The following is a 17,704-nucleotide window of genomic DNA, read 5'->3' as shown; positions in this document are numbered from 1 at the left end:
CCGTGTATGGAAAGATTACATGAATATGCTTGGTCGCTACTGTTATGTTGAACTCCAAAGGCGTTAGCATGGCACTATTATGAGGTGCTTTCTTCATTCACAAGTAATGCAGATTATACTCTTTTCCCTTACAAAGATGAACCACCTTTTGTACATCGACCCATGTCCTAATTACAATTCAAATCTATCATTAAAAAGAGACCTAACATAAATACAATTCCAAATTCAAGACTTACTTAAACAAACAAACTACTATTACCAAAAAAGATACCTTACTAAGTTGGATTCCTAAGATTACATCGACCTATCCTAATTACAACTCAAATCTAACGAAGTTATCATTAACAAAAGACCTAACATAAATACAATTCCAAATTCGATAGAAGTTTACCAGTAATAAAGTTTCTTAAACAAACAAACAAACTACTATTAGGACGATATATAACACATCAAGAAAACCTGAAAATTTTCCATCGACCTTTTCTCTTTTCCAAGATCAATTTTAAAGGTATTTGATTAGTTTTTAAAAATTAAATTATTTTCTTATTTTATGTTCCTTAATCTAACTTTTATGAAATTGGTTACAGGTTAAGATTATGACAACTGAATATCATTCATTGAAAACGATCAATAAAGCAGATACTCCATGGAAAATTCAAGTTAGAGTTACCAAAAAGTGGAATGACCTATTCTTCAATGATCTTGCACTTAAAAGCAACGACGTTTTACTAATGGACGAACAGGTTTTATTTAACACATATATATTATTATAAATTGTTCACTTATATATTATTCATTGTACAGGGTCATGAAATTCAAGCTACATATTCATTAAAATTAACAAAGAAGTTTGAAAAATTCATTCAAGATGACAATGTCCTAATCGTCGAAAACTTCAAAGTGAAAGAGCCGTCAGAAAAATTCCGTATTGCAGCACATGAGTTCAAGATTGAATTTGATGATAAAACAATGCTGAAATTAGCAAGCAATCAGGACGTTGAAATTCCAAAGGACCTTTTCTTCTTCACATTCTTCACAAATATTCATTCAAAAAAAAATAACATTGTTCTGATTGGTAATACATTCATTGGAAATTTTTATGCTTACTAACATATGGTGTACATGTATACTTAATAATCTTTTACATGCAACAGATGTGATAGGTGTGCTTATAAAAGTCAAGGAAATTGAAACGTCAGTTACCAGATCTGGCAGGGAAAGACAAAGACGAGACATTATATTTGCAGATACAAGGTATGTAAGAAACATGTTACAAAATTTATATATTTAAATAAGTCAATAATACTATTTTATCCTACTTTTTAACTGCAGCAAATCTACCATGAGAATAACTTTATGGGGTAACACCATGGACCAAATTCCAGCTGATTTCATTAGATCACCCCATAAAAATTATGTCTTAATTGTTACATCAACTTCATTCCAAAATTTTAGAAGTACATATCTCTTACTCAACCAAATTCAAATAATTATATAAATATTGTAAATAAATAAAAATACTACTGTATGATTACAGGTGATTATCTCCAATCAACATTTGCTACAAAGGTGTATATAAATAAGAATATTCTTGAAGCTGCATCTTATTTGGAAAGGTAATATAAAACTACTTTTCAGTCAATTATTAATTTATGTTTGTTCCTGCATTTCAACATATATTTTTATTTAAAAAAAATATGCAGAGCACAGCAGATCAAAGTAGATGCACTCGAAAACGAACAAGACACCAGCAAACAGCAAGTAAGCAACACAACAGAAGAATACCGAAGTTTAGCTGACATATTATTTCAAGAAAATGATGTAACAACTAATGTTTATTAATCTGATTTGCTATCAAATTTCAAAATATATATCTTTATTATCTAAGTTTATCTTAAATTTATTGTTCTATAACAGGGTAAATCATACATGTGCAATTCAAAGGTTTCGAAAGTTTTCAATAATGAAAGAATGCCATGTTACTATAAAGGTTGCCCAAGTTGTAAAAATAAGCTTGAAAAAATCAATTCAAAATATTGGTGCAAAAAGTGCAAAAACCATTTAGAATCTAAGCTCAGGTATCAATAAGGATAATTTTTTACAAATATATCATATAAGAGATATGCAATCTTACATGTTTTTCTTTAATATGGAATGTACAGATACAAGTTAAACTTTGAAATCTCCGATGGCTTAAATTATGCAAGCACAATAGCATTTGGGAAGACTGCAGAAGTAATGATCAAGCATACTGAAAAAGAAATTGCTGCCATCGAAGATAAGGTAAAATGGCAAATGAAAAATCTACTATTTTTACAATTATATATTGTTGGCTTTCAAATTTGCAACAGGACAATGGAAACGAATTGGTCAATCAGATTTTACAGAGTATAGTTGGAAAAGAATATTGCTTTCGCATTAAAGAATCTGCAAATAACAGTAACTATAGTAGAAAAACGTACAATATTTTGTATGTCTCTACCATGAACACCAATGAAGAAGTAAGTATACTTAAAGTTAAAGTGATATTTCAATTTTATAAATTTACATATTACTACTTCCAAACAAATTTTCAGATATTGCAGCAAACTATACAATCAACAGCAAAGGAATCACAAATGGAAGAGTTTATACAAAATGTACAATTAAAAATACATATATATGTAATTCTATACATTTAAAATTCAATTCATAATATCAAATTCTAATAATTTTGTTTCTTAATACTAGGAAGCAAGTACAGAGAAATGTGTTACAGCTATATCAACACCAAGTGATCTAACAGAAAAGGTATATTTCTTACTTCACAATAATAAATACACATTAAAAAACATTTTTGTAATACTAAGGTACTGCTACTATTCATCTATACAGGAAGATACATCCAAAATCAAAAAGAATCGCAGCAACACCAATCTTTCAAATAAATCTCCAAAAGCCAAAAAAGCTTGCAAAAGTTTGCATTTCAAGGTAACTTTTCAATTTCCCATCATTAAAAAAAAACCATTATTGGTGATGTACATTGTTTATAGATGATACTAGATACTAATGTTAATTCCTTTTTCAATACAATGACTCTGAAGCATGGCATTGGTTACGAAACTGCTGTGGAAATTACCCGGTTCTTAATAAATGGAAACTGTCGTTTTTAATATTAAAATTGCAAAGTCTACTTTCATTGTTTTCAATAGTTGGTTGGTTAACATTTTATCTATATAATTAAAAATTCAATGGTCTTTCATCTTAGCATAAAAATGAAACCACTAGGTATTAGCAGTTGCATGTATTGATTTAACATTATATTGTTCACGTCATAGACTAGGCGACGTAATAAAATATTGATTGTGGATTGTGTTTTTCATACCGGGCCGTTAGGGGCTGTTTTTAGCTAAATAAGGATTTGTGAGTTTGACACATAGAATGAGTGTCTGGAATTGCTGTGGCAGTAGTTATATGAGCTGGTGTTACTTGATGGGATGAGATTGATTTTGTAGGACAGGAGTTGTATGTTCATTTTGAGAAGTACTTATTGCCTGAGTACTAGGAAGTTGTGAAGATTAGATATGTTGTTGATTATGAATATGAGATTATGATTGGGAGTGCGGAATGACATTAGAATGTGTGTCATAGAATCTGTCAGAATAATAAAGTTGAGAAGGTGTCAGAAAAGTATTATGAGTTTCAGTGATAGGAGTTTGTGAAGTATTTGAAGTCTGAGGAATGTTGTTTTAATGTGAAAAAGTATGAGAAAAAGTGTTAGAGTTGAATGATGGTGGAAACAGAGGTATAGAAGTATTAGGTGTCGAAGACATGTCAGAGATGGGTGTTGTATGATGGTTGTTTGTTTGAGACTTTAATAGAAAATCTTTCTCATCAAATATGACATACCTAAAGATATAAACTCTTCCTGTTGTGATGTCTAAGCATATGTCCTTTAAAGAATGTACTATAACCAATAAAGTTGCAGGGCTTACTTACTAAACTCAAGTTTGTTCTTTGTATAGGGTTTCAACTTTCAACCATAGATAGTAAATGCATCCAAAAGCTTTTAAGAATGGATAGTCAGTTTTTGTGCATTCAATCTCTAACTAGGGTGTCTTTATATTTTATACCCTAAAAGACTAAAAAAATAGTTAATTAACATAGTTACAACTCCTTGATATGCCACTTTCATGGCTTAGAGTAGGTGTAATATGTTATGGAACAGTGATTGTCTGTGACCAATTTGTGTACAGATAAAAGTTAATGAGCTATATGTGAAACATGTAAAACATTTTTTCACAGTTGTGTTGCTAAGGATGATGGTGTAGAATGCTGGAAAGCATTTTCAAAGGGACTTGAGGAAGTAATTGATTGGGGGTGGGAAGATTCAACGAGAAGGAAGGGAAAGTGATGCTGAGAGAAATAGGAGAACTAATAAGCTGGTAGATGATGGGTCCTACAGTGTTGTGCTGGGTTAGAAATGGAAGTGTGTAGTACGGCAAGAAGGGGCAAGATGGTGGAGGTGGAAGACAGATTTAAGAATAAACTAAAGGAGGTGGAAGTAACGACCACACACCTGCTTTGCTATGGAAAAAGGCGTTGATTACACACGCTTCCACAAAAGTGCAAGGATGGGGTTGGGTTGTTGATTGGATAAAGCTAAGACACTTATCTTTGGCATTGCACCTTAACTGAGACCTTACGCTATAACTAAGGTTTAAGGCCATTTTTTCTCATCAATGACCAGAGTTAGAGAGAAACAATATGGACGAACAATACAGTTCATACCCAGATGGCTGTGATAGTCGTCTACTTGGTGAATAATTCAAGATAAAAAAGATATATGTTCATAAATAAGCACCAAGGGACCACCTCACTCAGACTCGGCAAATATTGATCGAGATACAACTCCCCACTAATCTTCAGAATTCTATTACAGTATTACGAGAAGAATCTCATAAACCTTCTGAGTATCCATATTCAGATAAAATTTAGCGAAAATATTGATGGGTCTTAACCAAATTTCTGCCTCCTCCAAAACACTAACAAGCAAAGCTACATTATAAAACCTCAAGCTATAAGACCAAACTTACCTGGACAGGAAGAGTAATCAAGCCACCCAAACAAACACCAGCGAAAAAACAGTCAGCAGATATCCCCTGCATAGATAAACTCATCCGTTTCAGCAGAAATGATTGATAGGACAAACATAGATGCCACAAGTCCACAACTCCAATAAAAATAGAACTAAAATAATCCATAACTGTATTAAAGGGAAAAGGAATCTGTTTATGTAAAAGTTTGCTATGTGCTCTGATAAACTAATTTCGTCATTTTAGTGCAATGCAGATCATGTAACTTTACTGCAGTATGTGAACTCAGCATTCGGTAACAGAAGTTCTTATCCCACGTGAGCACGTGAGCATAACTTACCAATGATCCTGCCAAGAACGCCATTGGATTTCTCACTCAAATAGAAAACCGTTCCACTGCATGAGACGGTGAAATAAAAATTATCAACAAGCAATATCATAATGACGTCAACAAGTCAGATGTACAAATCACAAATAGTAACAAAAATTACTACCTTATTCACAAATAGCACAAACAAAAGGTAAAAACTGTACAAGACCTCCCTTATTCACAAAGTGATCATAGCAACTCCAAACAAAATCCTCAACCTCTGACTTCAACCCATACTTTCAGTTGAACCCAAAAGCTCTGTACAAGGGACTAGCAGTCGCAGAATGGTAATAATTCTTCATCTTTACACTACCAGACCCATCATGAACAGCCAACCCAGACACCAGACCAAGTAAGGCATGAGCCGACTCTAGCGTCAACCACCCCATAAGTAGTCTTTCATTTTTGCCACCAGTGGAAGTATAATATTATGTACAGTTTTTCTCAAGAGTCCTTATTATGGTTTCGTGATTGCTACTTGATTGCCAAATATTCTGATGTCCAAAGTATTTTTTGTGTTCTAGCTGGTGAAGTTGATAAACCGCAAAGTACATTTCCTAAGGCATTGTTTTTAGCTAGAATTATAACATGTTCAGTATTTAAAGGTATTATAAAAATGAATGCACTCTCCTGGAATGTTTTTGGGTGGTATGCAAATGATGCAATCCACATAGCCATATTCATCCGAATGATGATCGATCTGCTTTTGCGCAAACTATGCACAGACAAGTACCCCCCTCATAGTTCAGGATTCTATTATAGTATTACGAAAAGAATCTCATAAACCTCTGAGTATCCATATTCAAATAAAATTTAGTGAAAATATTGATCGGTCTTAACCGAATTTCTGCCTCCTCCAAAACACCAACAAGCAAAGCTACATTATGAAACCTCAAGCTCTAAGACCGAACATACCACCCAAACAAACACCAGCGAAAAAGTAGTCGGCAAATATCCCCTGCATAGATAAACTCATCCGTTTCAGCAAAAATGATTGATAGGACAAACATAGATGCCACAAGTCCACAACTCCAATAAAAATAGAACTAAAATAGTCTAGAAGTGTATTAAAGGGAAAAGGAATCTGTATACGTAAAACTGATACAACTTGATAAAGATAGTATGCCACAGGAAGCAAAATACACTATTCCACAGACATGATGATTAAGACTTCTTTCATCCCGTTTAACCTATCATTCATATCAATCCAACTCATTCCAACACTACCCACAACAAGTCCCGTACTGGAAGATTGTTGAAAGTCATATAGCCCCCGGTATAAAGAAATGCTAGGGAAAATCTCCATAACAATAACCAAGCTTCCTAAGAAACAGAGTACAATGTAGTACAAAACATTATATATAAAAAGATTTAACCAGATGAAGACTGATATAAGAACTTCATTCACGAGATCGCCGAGTTCACATCTTACCGGTACATTCTGCAGATAAAATAACGAAATTAGTTTATGAGAGCACATAGCAAACTTTTACGTATTTTTCCAAAAAATTAACTTGATTGCTTGATAGTCTGCTAAAGTGGATAAGGAAGTTATAGGCTGTAAGCTCTTCCCCTTTAATGATATAAAGAAGCTCACTTAAGATGTGCTTAGTTTATCACTATCTTTTTAGCACTTCAATACATTCTATTGTAGTCCTTAGACTTAACATTTTCTACGAAAATTGAACCTTACACCTCGAACTACCCCAGTATCCCTCACAAAGCCAAACTGCCCTAGATACAAGTACGACTTAGGGGTCGAAACACCCTTTGCATGGGAGTTATTTAAAAGAAATGGTGAGGGTGAAGTTTAAAAAGAAACATTTACATTGCAACAACTGTGTTCTCTTGATTTTAGTCTTGATCTCTAACAACTACAAAGGCTTGATCCCCACTCCGTCGAATGGTTTATAGGACCTGAAACCAATCTCTTTGCTGAAGCGTGCCCTGGAAATAATGGTTGACAAAACAATGTCAAGAGGATACCTGAAACACTGCTCCAGAGCATCCAACATCATTACTGCTGTCCCGAGAGATTTCCCCTATCTAATCTTCCGCCATGCCTTATCCAAACTCAACAACTTAGTGCAACACCCTAACCTTGCACAAACGAAAGGTAAAAAATGTACAAGACCGCCCTTATTCACAAGATAGGAATTGTCGGACACGGCAAAATATCAAAATTCAAGGTAAATTACATATATTATGTGTCCGACACGGACACGTATCTGACACGGATTTTTTTTCAAAATATGACGTGTCCATGTAGCCTAGATATAAAGCAAGACGATTGTCACATGCATGGCCATCATTCGTAATTCTTCTCATTCTTGACAAGGCCACCGTCATTAAATAAGACTTGATTATGGATTATTTAGGCCAGCAGAGGGTTCCTTCCAAGTTCCAAAGAAATAGTTACATAACAACAATTTGAAAAAATTGCAGAGCTCCTATAGGATCTTGAATATAATAATATTAGGCATTGCGATGGTTTATATAAAATGTCAATGTTTGAACATGGGGTATCCTTTGCAGCAAGTTTCTAATTTATCAAATGGATGTATGTTGATCTCATTATAGTAGTTACACTAACACTTAGAATCTGCTTTCAGAGTATTTCCAAGGATCGGTATCTAATAGATTCAATGGCTACTCCGCGTTGTAGTCTTAAATGTATCCCAACCTGCAATCTCTACACATACGTATACAGGTAACACTATAGCATAACAACTTATTTGTGAGTCAAACACATCTGTGCCTATAGATAATTATCTAACTCATGAACTGTTGATAGGGACGATATCCGACGCACAAAGTGCATAACATTGAAGGATATGGGCAACCAGAATAACTTTCTGATGAAGATATATTGGAGCACCTCACACAAGTTGAACTGGAAATATACCAACAAAATGAGATTGAACTAGACGTTGTTACATACTTGCTAAAGAATGAAGGCTTTCTGTCAAAAATGAATATCGATTGCAAATGCTGTCGTGGAAGAGATTATGATATAAAAGACTTTATTCAATTTAGAAAGAAATTTATGAGATTGTCCAAAGGTTCTACCTGTTCAGTCCCTGTTAATGGACGAAATCTAAATATTATATGTACATAACTTTATGTCTTCCCTAGCAAATTAATATGACTCGATCCTATTTTTTAACACCCAGTTGCTTGGGTTGTTCTTTAATTTTCACTCAAGTTCATTTAATCAGCCAAATAAGAATATCAAGGTCCAAGTCATCCCTGGACACGAAAGGAGTTCAAGCTAAGTTAACTCATTCAACTTTAATCACACATATATTACCGAAAGGTTTTTAAAATGCCTACTCTGTAAGAACAATTACAACATTCGTATTGTTATTATGAAAAGATTACATCATAAAAAATGCCTCAACAGCTCCTTATCTAACGCATTTCGAATTTGTCCATCTCTAGCCTTTGAAAGCTATACTAATCCTCTTATCTTCAGTTCTTAGACAATTAAAAGTCTTATACAATTAAAAGTCTAAAACTAACACAAGACTGAGAGACTTAGAAATCTTAAAACTTATTACTATCTCCTACGAATCTTTAACCAAAAAAAACTATAAATCACAAACAAACACCATACTCCACTAATCTCCAAACCTTCTCTCCTCTAAACAAAGGTATTATTAGAAAACGCAACTACTATACATATAATAAATTCTACAATTTATCAAAATATTTTGACAGTTTCTGAATTTTTCTTTTGTATATTGCAGGCTATTCTATAATTCCAGTAAAGCAATCGTACAGGTACAACATTTTCCTCTTATTTACAAAATTTATAAAGTAACAGATCATATTAAATTAAGAAAATTAGTTGATTGATTCTTTCATGTTTGTCAATTGGGAATGCCATTTTTTTTATAGACACAGCTAATGTTCAAGAAGAGAGCAATCTGTTATGTCTCTCTCACATTAATGTCATGGCTTTTCTGTACATGATATGCCAAATACTCCTACTCCCTATCAGACTATATATAACTTATGGGTACTACTTTCGCTTGATACATTTTATCACACATTAATGTAAATTATCATTAGCTAACATTAAAAGTCTGTGTCTTATCGTAAGGGTGTAATCATAATTAGTAAAGTACAAAAATTTAAAGAACCATATATTAAATATCATAAGTTTACCCTTGATATATATATTTTTTGACATTTATTATTATTAAATATTGCAGGATATGGATTACGAATATAAATACTCTACGTCACAAAAAAAAAAATGCTTGAGGAAATACTTGATTCACTTCACATAGAAGAAGCAACTTGATAAGCACCCAAAACTGTAATATTAAACCCCAAGAGACATAGCATTTTGGTCGATTATGTGTTTAATAATCATGTAATAATTATATTTTTGTACTTTTGCAGGTTTTTGCATTTAAAATGAATATAATGATAAAACATGCATCGAAGTACGGGAATACTGGAATATTTGAAGTTTCCCACTCAACCCTAGTGAAGCCCAACAGAGCCTGACTAGAGCTGAAGTTTCCAAAAGAACAAAATTAGCGCAGAACGGGTCCACATATAAAGAAGCAGCAAACTTCCGAAGCTCAAATCTGATAAATTGGGGTGCTGACGTTGGCTAGTGAACTGCCAGAGCGACCAGGGCGACAAACTCTACGCAAAGACAGAAAGTTATAAAAATGCCAAAATCGGCGCCGCCACTGGACATACTAAGTGGACCCACTCTGCGGGCCCAAAAGGCATGACGAGTCAGCATAGGTAGGTGGCAAGTGATGGTTTTAATTTGGCACCACCTCGCAATATGGAAGACACGTACCAATTCAAAATAGATGGTTTGAAATGAAATTGGCTAAAAGACGAAACCTTAATAAAGTAAAGGACAAAACAAATGGGTAAAAACAAAACTTTGATTCTCAAAGTTTTGAACAACTCAATTAGCAAACAAACAAAAGCCAATTAAACCGTTTCCAATCTTCAGCCTATATATATGAGGGGGTAGCCTTCATTATTTTCCCTTCAACATTTTATGCTCTAGCTTCCGCTTAGCAGTAGTTAGTTTTAATTCAGCACTTACATTCCGTCATTTTCATTCTAGCAGCTTAAATACTGTAAGTCATTTTACCCTTAATAACAGTCATTTCTTTTCTAGTTTAATTCATGTCCTGCATTTATTTACTTAATGTCTACAGCAAGTTTTATTATTCCTTCAATGACCATGAGCTAATCCCCTCCCTCGGGGAGGGTTATCTTTACTTCGTGTGAGAATCGGATTGACTCTTTAATATTCTAGAATCACTACTTAGGAATTAGGCATAGATTAGACATCCGGTCCCAAAATGATGGTAGACTGTACAAATTTGAGGCCGATGCTCGAGAAAAAGTCTCGGTACCCCAAAATGTCTCGCTGCGTGACTCTATGGTGTCGATAGCTTTCTAATTTGTCCAAATTGATGTGGAATCGAGCCAGGAGTTGAAATGATATTCCGGAGATGAAATATTAGTTCAACTCCTTATGCTAGTCTTGATCGCGGCTCGAGAGATGTAGGCATCGCTAAGGATCAATACTTTCGGCGTTGTCTCCAAACACGGTGCGAATTAGAGATGTAGTGATGTGGTAATATAAACTGTTGAAAAAATGATTCTTGCATGAGTATGATTAACTCTCTCCCTGTTCTCTATCTTTGTTTATCTACATATAAATCACTGTAGTAATTTACATTATTTGTATTACTATTAATTTAATTAAAACCAACTAAAAAACTTAAAATCCTACTCACCAAAAGTTGTAATTTCAGTTGTGAACCTTTTTCGAGCCCTAAGGTTTGGAGGATCCCTTACTCGACCTATCCTACCAAACCCACGTGAGTAAGATAACTTGACTAAAACGTACGACTATACGGACTTTGGACTTGGGACTTTGGCCTTTGGACTTTGGACCGTGGACCTCGAACTTAATTAATCAAGAAAACCAATAAACGTTAGAATAAATGTGTGTTTATCAAATGGCGCCGCTGCACGCCGAAGGACTCTAGACTTAATGTAATAACTGGAACACATCACGTAAAACCCCCTCCCCTACCTTTTCATTTTTTAATTTCTATTTCTTTTAAGATACTAACGTGTTACGTAACTGTTTGCCCCAATTTTTTTTTCTACTAACAGATATCTGTGAACCAGATCTTGTTTATTTTTATTAGCACAGTTTAAGTATTCCGTAGGAACTTGAAGTACTGAACTGACAAAAGAGTCTCGGACGAGACTAAATTAGTAACGCGCGAGACTAACCTGGAGTATCAACACTCCGGTTTTCAGGTACATGCCACTTTCCTTTTCAGTACTCTTTTGGACTCTCTTGTCCAGTTTTTCCAGTAAGTTCATGAGCTCAGGAGTTAGTTCGATCGTGTACGAGGAATCGCGGGACGCCAGGTTTCAAATTCTTAAACTCCACAAACTTTGTCGAGGATATTATTTGGTTGTTACTATAACCTGTTTTACCTCGTACGTTTGTGTGTTGGCATGAGAACTCTTTGCATATAAATATGGTTCGTCATTATATCTTCACGTTAACACGATTAATATGATTCGAATATATTTGGATGTATAGGTAGTTTCAAACCACCTGCTTAGAATATTTTTGTATGTGTATGTTACATCAATTCACGTACGCGGTATTGATTTGTATGAGTTCGTTCTCGACATTCCCCTAGCTCACATATAACTCACATATAGTTGCACGTATAAGTAATATAGATTTGCATGTCTAGACTTTATGCGTAAACTAGTATATGTTAATTAGTTTCTATTTTGGCATCAATCGTTTTTAATTGCATAGTTCGTAATCACGTCTCCATAATACATTACTTACGTAAACTAAAAAAATAAATAAAAAATACAAAAATACAAAAATACAAAAATAAAAAATAAAAAATCCTAATAATTAAAATTTCATCTTAATCATCTTAATAACACCCCGCATAATACACAATCATAAATCATCATCTTATTCCATCAGTGCCTAGGAAACTTGAAAAAAAATTGAGGTTGCCTAATTAAGGAACGTGCTAGCATTAACAACCTCCCTCAATTCTCTCAGGTGACCTGGCTGCTGGAATAATCACACGTTATCCTAGCTTACCTGCTCAAGTTAGCAACAGCTCAAGAAGACGTGCTTCACCTCCCTCTTTCCTTAATTCTAAAACCTCCGGTCATAATTCGTTCCTTATGAGCCTTAAATTAAAATTTATATTTGTATGAGACTACGGTCTGGTAAACATAAGGAATTAGAACTTACATATCATCGTCGAAAATACAATAAACAATTGCTTATGCTATCCCCTAGGCATAGTTCCTCCTCCGTAAACCAACCTCGTCAAACATCTCCGTTGCCGTCATCTCCCTTAATTATGGCCCAGGAAAATCCCACAGTCGAGAAACCCCTTTCGGATTTCTATACTGCCTTACAAGAAGGACCTGCTTCTTGCATTAAACTCGATGCTATTGTAGGTGATTTTCGAATTCATGAAACATTTTCGGTTTGTTACCTGTTTACCATGGTCTAGACCATGAAAAACCGTACAATCACCTTCGTTGGATGCAACAAGTAGTCACCACTTTCCGCTATCCGACTGTTACCAACGAACAAGTCTTGCTTAGGTTGTTTCCCTTCACCTTAGCTGATAAAGCTTCAGTTTGGCTCATAGGCGAAGCGCCGCAATCCATTGACACATGGGCCAAACTCGTACAAGCATTCATGATAAAGTTCTATACTCAGAAGAAAACTACAGAAATGCTTCAAAAGATTCAATTCTTTTGCCAGCACCCCCAGGAATCCTTTTCGGAAGCATGGAGCAGATTTACTGATCTACTTCTCGAATGTCCTCATCATCAACTCGACACCGCTGTATTAGTATGTTCATTCTTTAATGGTCTCTCTGACCATCAAAAGGAAACCTTAGATATCATGAACGGCGCTTGTTTCATGGACAAGGGCGCTACTAAGGCATACACTTTTCTTGAGAAACAGGCTTCACGAAGCACCCATTGGGGAAACACTAATTCTTCCAGATCTTCTAAAGACACTCATACCAAAGTTACATCTATGTTCGAGGTCAAACCTGATCCATAATTAAAAACTCTAATCGAGTCCCTAAACAAAAAGGTCGATGCTCTTTCGGTACAAGTAAATGATCAAAAACCCAAACAGGTTATGGATGCCAATGCTTCCCCTTGTCCTCTTTGCTTAAGTCCTGAGCACGCCGATTCTTATTGTCCTTTGGTATACGTGCCCTCCCCAACTTTCTGAAGAGGCTTGTGCTTTCAACATCCCTAATGCACCTTGGCGACAACATCCGAATTTAGCATGGGCACCTCCTGCCCAACAACAAGCTCCTCTGGGTGTCAACAACGTTCCTGTACGACCACCCGCGAACTACAATTCCTATCGCCAAGGAAATCCTCTGCAATTCCAGCAAGGGCAAAGTAATTTTCCCAACAATGCAAATATAGGGTACCAAAACAACCGCAACCTTGTTCCCGTTAATCAAGGATATGGCTACCAAAATCAACCCATAAATAATAACCGTGAACTAGTTCCTCCTGCTCCGCTGGTACAATCCACAGCCGATAAAACAGCTGAAACTTTTCTGACATACATGAATCAACAAAATCAAATCCTAGCTTCTATCCAACAGTCTTTTCAGCTGTTAGCTCAGGATAAAAGTCAAAATGGCGTGTTCCCTGGCCAAGCAGTTCCAAACCCTAAGCCTACAAACACTGCCTTTGAACTCAACAATGCACCAGGACCTAGTAATCCAAGCCAGGGTGAGGTAAATGTCATTGCCACTCTTCGTTCTGGCCGAACCATCGACAATAAAATACGTATGCCAGACGAGGAATCGACGGAAACCACGGCTGATGTCCTTCCAACTCCTACTTCGCAACCTATAACGGACGAAGTTGTTCCTTCCAATTCTACACCCACGTCCCTAGGGAGAGACGCCATTGATCCTTATGCGCGATTCCGCCCAAAAGCTCCGTTCCCTGCCCGTTTGGTAAAGAACAAACGTGACGAACATTTTAATGAGATCCGTGAAACCTTCAAAAATTTGACCATAAACTTACCTTTCCTAGATGCGCTTAAGCATTTACCTAAGCATGCCAAGTTTTTGAAGGACATGTGCACCACCAAACGACGTACGAATGTTCCTCACTAAACAGTTTCCCTCGATTACCACTACCAACGGTGTGGTAAAGTACAAGGACCCAGGTCGACTAACTGTACCATGCACGTTAGGCGGCAAGTATACCGCTACCGCACTTTTAGACCTAGGTGCCAGTGTTAACCTACTTCTCTACTACTTATTTAAGCAGTTAGGTCTTCATGCATTAAAACCTACCAATATGACTCTGCAACTCGCGGATCGCTCCATCAAGTACCCAAAGGGCATAGTAAAGAATGTCATAGTCAAGGTCCAAGATTTTTACTACCCAGTCAATTTTGTCATTTTAGATACTGAAGTGGCCTATGACTCCATCCCTATCATCTTGGGACGTCCTTTTCTTGCAACTGCTAACGTTCTCATCAATTGTCGGGACGGTTCAATGACATTGTCTTTCAGGAACCTTTCTGTCGAACTCAATATATTCAAATTAATGAAACAACTTCTCGATCCTATAATGGAAGGCAAGATTAGTTTGGTTGATAGACTGGAACATAAGTATTTCACAAACTCTTTTCCCCCAGACGAGATACACCAATTTCTTTCTTTTGATAATCCTGAGTTTGATGATGACTCGTACATAAAAGATGTCCACACATTATTAGAGTCAGTACCACTATTTGATCCTACTGCTGCGTTGCAAACTGATTCAGAAGAACCGGATTCACTCTTTTCCATTGAAGAGATGATCCCTCACGAATCCTTGATCCCCAATCCTTCAACTCCGGATTTAAAACCTCTACCCTCTGATTTGAAGTACGTGCATCTCGATCTCGATGGTAGTCACCCTATAATAATTTATGCTCACTTGACTACTGACGAAGAGGTACGTTTGATTCATGTCATTCGTGAGCACCGCTCCGCTATCGGATGGTCCTTAGATGATATCAAGGGAATAGACCCTAGCATATGCACGCATCGCATACATCTTGATGACGGCACAAAGACATCGCGAGAACCACAACGCCGCCTTAATCCCGCCATGAAGGAAGTGGTGCGAGAGAAAGTTTTACGTTTACTTGATGCGGGCATCATATACCCTATCTCTGATAGTGATTGGGTTAGTCCTGTCCATATTGTTCCTAAAAAGTCCGGCATTCAAGTTGTACAAAATGAAAATAGTGAGTGCATCTCCACTTGCATTCTATTAAAATGGAGAATTTGCATTGACTATCGCAAACTTAATGCAAGAACACGTAAAGATCACTTCTCTCTCCCATTCATTGACCAGATGCTAGAACGTTTAGCTGGTCATGCTTACTACTGTTTTCTTGATGGCTATTCCGGATACTTCCAAATTGTCATCAATCCCGCCGATCAAGAAAAGACAACTTTCTCGTGTCCCTTTGGAACCTTTGCATACAGACGAATGCCTTTTGGTCTTTGTAATGCCCCAGGCACCTTCCAACGCTGCATGCTTCACATTTTCAGTGATATGGTGGAACGTTATATGGAAGTCTTCATGGATGATTTTCCATCTACGAAAATTCCTTTGATGACTGCCTATCTAACCTTTCTAAAGTATTAATGCGTTACGAAGAGAAAAATCTGGTACTCAATTGGGAGAAGTGTCATTTCATGGTTACCAAAGGACTTGTTCTAGGTCATATTGTTTCGAAAGACGGGATAGAGGTTGATAAAGCTAAAATTGTTAGAATTGCTTCGCTATCTTTCTCACGTACAGTTCGTGATATCCGTGCCTTTTTAGGCCACACTGGGTTTTATAGGAGATTCATTCATGATTTTTCTAAAGTTGCTCGACCTTTAACCAATCTCCTGCTTAAGGATGCAGTATTCGACTTCAATTTCAATTGCAAACAAGCTTTTGATACTCTAAAAACCGCTCTGACTACCGCTCCTATCATTCAACCCCCTGATTGGTCCTAACCATTCGATTTAATGTGTGACGCTAGCGACTTTGCTATTGGCGCCGTACTAGGCCAACAACGTGATGACAAACCCATTGTCATTTACTACACTAGTAAAACTCTTAATGACGCTCAACGTAATTACACAACAACTGAGAAAGAGTTCCTAGCTGTTGTCTATGCCTTGGATAAGTTTCACCCTTACCTAGTTGGAACATCCACCGTCGTATATACTGACCATGCCACACTTCGGTACTTACTCGCGAAAAAGGTCGCAAAACAACGATTGTTCCGCTGGATCCTTCTCTTGCAAGAATTCACCCTGGAAATCAAAGATAAGAAAGGAACCGAAAATGTCGTGGCCGACCATTAATCAAGGTTGGTTGGTGACATTGGTAGTGATTCTGAAGCCATCTATGATTCCTTCCCAGACGAATATTTCTACTCTATTTTCTCATCTCCATGGTACGCGGATATCGTTAACTACCTAGTTACTGAGGAAGTTCCTTCCTCTTGGTCATGTCCTGATCATAAAAAGTTCTTATCCATTGTAAAATATTATTTTTGGGATGACCCCTACCTCTTTAAGTATTGTTCGACCAACTCATTCGCCGGCCGTGATTCCCATTCCGGGGAGCACAATCGCGGCGTATTATCCTTTTGCCATGAACAATCTTGCGGAGGTCATTTCAGTGGAAAGAAAACTGTGGCCAAGGTATTACAATGTGGTTTTTACTGGCCTACCTTTTTTCGCAATGCACATGAACATTGAATAGCTTGCATTAGTTTAGCGACACCTAGGTCGAATTACCAAACGAAATATGATGCCCCTAAATCCTATCTTGATTGTGGAAATTTTTTATGTTTGGGGCATTGATTTTATGGGACTTTTTCCTATTTCTCAAGGTTTTCTATACATTTTAGTCGCTGTAGACTATGTGTCCAAATGGATTGAGGCACTCGCATGTCGCTCAAATGACCATAAGACTGTCGTGAAATTTGTTAAAGAAAACATTTTCTCTCGTTTTGGTGTCCCCAAAGCTATCATCAGTGATGGGGGTATACATTTTTGTAATAAATTTTTTAGGTTTTTAATGAAAAAATATGGAGTTACTCACAAGGTTGCTACTCCATATCACCCACAAACGAGTGGCCAAGTGGAAG

The sequence above is a fragment of the Coptis chinensis genome, chromosome 2 (assembly GCF_015680905.1).
Source record: "Coptis chinensis isolate HL-2020 chromosome 2, ASM1568090v1, whole genome shotgun sequence".
In the NCBI taxonomy this organism is placed as follows: domain Eukaryota; kingdom Viridiplantae; phylum Streptophyta; class Magnoliopsida; order Ranunculales; family Ranunculaceae; genus Coptis; species Coptis chinensis.
Note: the sequence above shows the minus strand (reverse complement) of the source record.